This window comes from Myotis brandtii, unplaced genomic scaffold (genome assembly GCF_000412655.1).
Source record: "Myotis brandtii unplaced genomic scaffold, ASM41265v1 scaffold51, whole genome shotgun sequence".
Lineage (NCBI taxonomy): Eukaryota > Metazoa > Chordata > Mammalia > Chiroptera > Vespertilionidae > Myotis > Myotis brandtii.
This window is the reverse complement of record NW_005369442.1, coordinates 337,387-342,995: the sequence shown is the minus strand read 5'-3', so window position 1 is coordinate 342,995 and position 5,609 is coordinate 337,387. Positions and strand designations below refer to the sequence as shown.

The window sequence follows — 5,609 nt, the reverse complement described above, 5'->3', positions numbered from 1 at the left end:
GAGCCAAACCGGCTAGGGCTCTTTTTTAATTTTTTAAAGGTTGTTTTCTTCTTTATCTTCTATGTTAGAATCTTTTTTTTAAGATGTTGGATAATTGCTGCTTGTAAGGATTAGAGTAGATGTCTGAAAAGCTCATTGGATATACTGAACCTATGGTAGGTTTGTGGATTTGAAGTTTACTATGGGTAATCAGTAAGTTGTTGGCTGGTGAACCATTAGAATTGGTATTAGGTCTTTTCTCTTGAGCTATAAGTGTTCCCCCAAAGAGTGCCTTCCCATTTTTCTGCATAGAATGGGAAAGGTCTGAATGTATCTTCTGAGAGCCACATAGAAGAACGGGTGGTGTCTTAGTCCATTCAGGCTGCTACACCAAAATGCTACAGGCTGGGTAAACTTGCAAACAATAGAAATTTATTTCTCATGGTTCTGGAGGCTGGGAAAATCAAGATCAGGGTGCCAGCATGGATGGTCGCATTCTGGTGAAGGCCCTCTTCCTGCTTCCCAGACAGCGCCTTCTCGCTGTGTCCTTATGTGGTTAAAGGGGCTGGGATCTCTCTGGAGCACTAATCCCATTCATGAGGGCTACACCTTCATGACTTAAGTCCCGCTCCCAAAGGTTCCACTTCCTCATAGTATCATCTTGGAGGCTAGGATTTCAGCATGACTTTTTTTTTTGGAGACAAACATTCAGACCATATCAGGTAGGTAGTATTATCATCCAGCTTTTGGTGTATGCTCAATTAATTCCCATGTCTTTGCCAGGCAATCCTTAAACCAAAACCTTTTGTTTTACTCTCTCCAGAGAATACCTCCTATCTCTGCCAAGGTAAGGGAAGTGTTGCCAAGTGCTGTGAAGTGTTGGAAGGGATGTAAGGATCCAACTACTTCTCAAATAATTTCATCCCACTTATTTTCTTAAAAATATGTTTTTATTGATTTCATAGAGAAGAAAGGAGAAGGAGAGAGAGATAAAAATATCAATAATGAGGGAGAATCATTGATTGGCTGCCTCCTGCACGCCCCCTACAGGGGATCGAGCCTGCAACCTGGACATGTGCCCTGATAGGGAATTGAATGTGACCTCCTGGTTCATGGGTCGACACTCAACCACTGAACTACAATGGCTGGGCTCATCCCATTTAATATTAATCTACTACAGTTTCATCTCAATTTCTGAGGAACCTTTTGCTGTCATTTCCTGAGCGTTTTGTGGATTCTGTAGTGTAAATAGGTTTGCTTCTCAGCTTTTCTACCAGTTAGGATATGGCTTTCTTGCTTCTCCTAAGTCCTTTAACACATATGCATTGACTTTCAAGCTTCCAAAATTTTGTTGCTGTCATTTCCTCTTCAGTTTTCTTTGTACCTGTAAGTTTAATTATTAAAACAAAAAACCTTTTTTGTTTGTAATTTTATTAGGATTTGGGAAGGTCAAATATTTAGATGTATATGTTTAATCTTCCATCTTAACCCTAAACTCTTTTGATCTTTCTAAAATTTAAAATGTTACTTACAAATCTTCAATTACACCTATCTGGTCTCTCTAGAGTCAAAAGTACAAACTAAAGGGAATATTTGACCATACTTTCTCTTTTTAAGATCTATGTTCCTATTATTTATAAACTAGAGGCCCAGTGTATGGATTCATGCACCAGTGGGGTCCCTCAGCCTGGCCTGTGGGGATCGGGCTGAAACCAGTTCTCCAACATCCCCTGAGGGGTCCCGGATTGTGAGAGGGCAGTTCTTGGGTGATACACCCTGGAATCAGGCTCCCTCCTCTCTGGTTCCAGGTGTGTCACCTGAGAACTGCAGCTGCCAAGTGACTGCAGCTTGGCAGCTCCTGCATTGAGTGTCTGCCCCCTGGTGGTCAGTGTGTGTCATAACTACTGGTTGTCTGGTCAGCCAGTCGCTTAGGCTTTTATATATATAGATGATAATATCAACTATATTTTCCAGCAAGTACTCAAACTGCTAAAATTTTGATCTTGAGAATGGATTTATATATCTCAGATGCATAAAGGGAATTCAGTGTGTGTGTTTGTGTGTGTGTGTGTGTGTTATGAGATTGAGTCTATTAGATGCTACACAGATCATAATGTAGATTAAATGTATGCCCTTAAAACAATATACTTTTCTCTACATTTACCCTTCAATAGTAAATATATAGTCAGGATTTGATCTGAACATATTTTGCTGAAACCAGAGACTCCACTTGATGGAGGAAAACTTCTTTCAGTTAGCAGAGCTCTTGTCCTGTCTCCTGAGTTTCCACACAGGAAGCCCCGATCTTTTATCTAGAAGCTGATTTTTACTTTCACCTTAAGTAGAGAAAACTCTGTTATTAGTCACAGAGACAGTGCATATATTTTGCATTTAAGTCTGATTATATCAGGATGCTGTAGTAATTTCTTTCATTTCTAATACACTTTAACAGTTCAACATTTTCAGAGCTTCACATTCATAATACTTCTTACATCCTACAGGGAGTTTTTGTTGTTGAGGGTGAGTTTGGAGGTGGACGGGTGGGAAGGAGAGCAGGAGAGGCTGCTGGGTAGGAATTAACATGGACCTCTATTACACTGACTCTAGGTTGACTCAGTTGCTTATATCCTAGTTTTAAGGGTTCAGGTGCAATATAGCTATCCACCCATAGAAAGAAATATTATTATATGGCTCCAAGCTGTATTTCTGATTCTGGCCAACAATCTCAGTGCTGTGGACAGAATTGTATCCTCCTTAATTTATATGTTGAAGCCCTCTAACCCTAGTGTGATGATATTTGGAGACGGGGCCTTTGGGAGATAATTAGGTTTAGATGAAGTTTGGAGGGTAGAGCCCTCACAATAGGATTAGTGAGTACATTATAAGACTAGACACCAGAGAGCTTGCTTGCTTTCTCTCTGTCATGTGAAGACAGAGTAAGAAGGCAGCCATCTGAAAGCCAGAAAGGGAGCCCTCACCAAAACCCAACCATGCTGGCCCTCTGATCTTGGACTTCCAGCCTTAAGAACTGTGAGGGGAAAAATGTCTCTTGTTTAAGCAATGCAGTCTATTGTAGCCCAAGCTAATAATGCACTTGGAAATTCTGTCATGGGTCATATGAGAGGCTCCTGGCTTCAACCCATCCATACTATGGAACTATAACTGAGGATGTTTTCTCAACACCAACCATTTCTTTAATTCGTTACACACCAACTGGGTGTGCAATAATTCGATTCAATTCTGACACTACCCACCTGGAGCTAGCATCAGATCCGCCAAGTTAAAGGGGCTCTCTCCCACAAGACTGCCCCCACTTCAGATGCCAGTTGTAAGTTTGGCCACTGTTACTTCTCACTGACTAGCTATAAATCAGAGTTTCCTATGATCCCCTCCTTAGGTTCAGTAATTTGCTAGAATGGCTTATAGAACTCAGCAAAAACACTTCATTTACATTTGCCGATTTATTATAAAGGATACAACTCAGGAACAAATGGAAGAGATGAATAGGGCAAAGTATAGAGGTTGGCAGGATATGGAGCTTCCAGCCCTCTCTGGTGCCACTCTGCCAGCAATCTGTTCACCAATCTGGAACCCCATTAAATCTCCTGTTCAAGAGCTTTTATAGAGGTCAGTCTCCAGCCCCCCTCTTTTCCCTATAGGACTGTAGGAGGAGCAGAAGGTTTCAACCCTCTAATCACTTGGCCTTTCTGTGACCATTCCCATCTGAGGTTACCTAAGGACCCCACCCTAAGTCACCTCCTGAGCCTAAACCCAGATGTGATCATCAAAAGGGGCTTGTTATGAATAATGAAAAACACTCTTGTCATACAGGTAATTCCAAGGGATTTAGGAGCTCTGTGCCAGGAACCTGACACAAAGGTCAAATATATTTCCTATTATATACCACATAACCCAAAGCTCATACCCTGGTGTTTCTGGGTCACTCCTCCTATATGAAGGAAGAGAGGCAAGAAAGTAAGTACACATTTACGGGGTTTGTTAGGATGCTTTTTGATTTTAGGTGACAGAGAGATGTTAAGATGTTAAGAACATAAGGAAAACATGTTTTTATTAGAAGAAAAATGCTGCCCCCTTCTCTGTCACAAAGGCCAGCAATTGGAGATGAAATAATGCTGGCTTTTGGAAGAACCGCATGGTTCCATCAGCTTTGCCACAGAAAAATCTTGGCTCCTGCCTACTACTTAAAATCACTTTGGCAGTGCTGTTGGGGCTGGTGAGAAACTAATTAGAAGATAGGACCATTTTACATACTCTTCAAATGACTGAGAGTTTCAAACAGATGTTTCAAGAAAATGCATACCTGGTGCTCTTCCATTAGTCAGTTACTTTGTTGCAACTGTCATGAGCTCTTTTGTACAATAATTATGAAGAATTATGTCTCAACTGGCAACTCAAATATATGTTGTTGAGCTCACTTTGAGGGGAAATTTGGTGGTAATTATAGGTCCAGTTTTTCTGTTAAGTCTTGAAAAAGGAAACCATCACAATTGAGAAGACCTTGATGAAAAGGCCGTGGGGCAGACCACTCTCCAAGAAGCATACATGGCAGAGTCCTGTAGGATCATGTACACATGCACACACACACACACACACACACACACGCACATGCACACACATGCTCTTACTCACACAACATAAAACCAAGGAAGCTCTAACTTTTAAACAACTTAAACAGAAATGGAGAAGTAGAGAAAAGTAAGGAATAAACTTAACATAACTTGAAGTAATGAAATTTAGAATTTATATTGTTCATACATGATTGAATGAATTCTTGGCTTCTTATTATGTCTCAATAATGCTTTTGCTTTTATAGGATCTCTTTTTGTACACTTAAACATATTGGCTCATATGTCTAGAAAGGAATAGCTTTAATATTGAATTTTTCAGTAGAATTATTAGATTGGGGAAAAATCGTTGTTTGAATCTGTAACACCCCACTCTTAAAATAAGCAAGCCAACAAATCTTTGAGTTGAAATTAAAGACAAAGATAAGCATAAACTCTTGTTAAGACTGCATGGGGCTTGATTGTTTTAAAGTCAGATAATTAGTTTTTGTTTTATTTAATGATCTTAAGGCTTTTACGTATTAAATAAAAGTTTTAATCACTCAAATTTATGGAATTTAGAGAAAGCCATATGGATTACCATTATGTATGGTTTTAAAAAATCTCATTATGTATCTATAGGTTTTATTCTTGGAACCTGGCAAAAAAGTTTGCTTTTTCCTCTGCAAACTCCCAAAGCATTGTAAGTCATTGGAAACCAAGCATTTAGTACAAACAGTTTCAGTTTCCATATTTCCTAGCAGGCCAGCCAAGAACCATTCTAGGCAAACGGAAAGAAAAAGTTTATTTCTGAAAGTACAAATACATTCTTGTGCTTGTAAATATTTTCTTACCTCGTATTTTTGAAATTAGCATCAATTAGCATTGGTCACCTTGGCTAGTGCTTCTACACCAGCTCTGCATTTCATTTTAACCAAGATGAAATATTTATTCTCTCTTTTTTTTAACCATCTCCCTATGTGATATTTTATTTATAATAAAGAACATCTGGATATTTGCAATTGGAGAAGTCTTCATGTGCATGAAATATGACATTCAATAAAT

At 39.2% G+C, this 5,609-nt stretch overlaps 1 protein-coding gene across 1 annotated transcript in view; it reads left to right on the top strand.

The window, feature by feature from the left end:
* The window catches only part of SCFD2 (sec1 family domain containing 2), a 320,087-nt gene that overhangs the window by 68,949 nt on the left and 245,529 nt on the right, over nt 1–5,609 (top strand). The window lies entirely within an intron of this gene.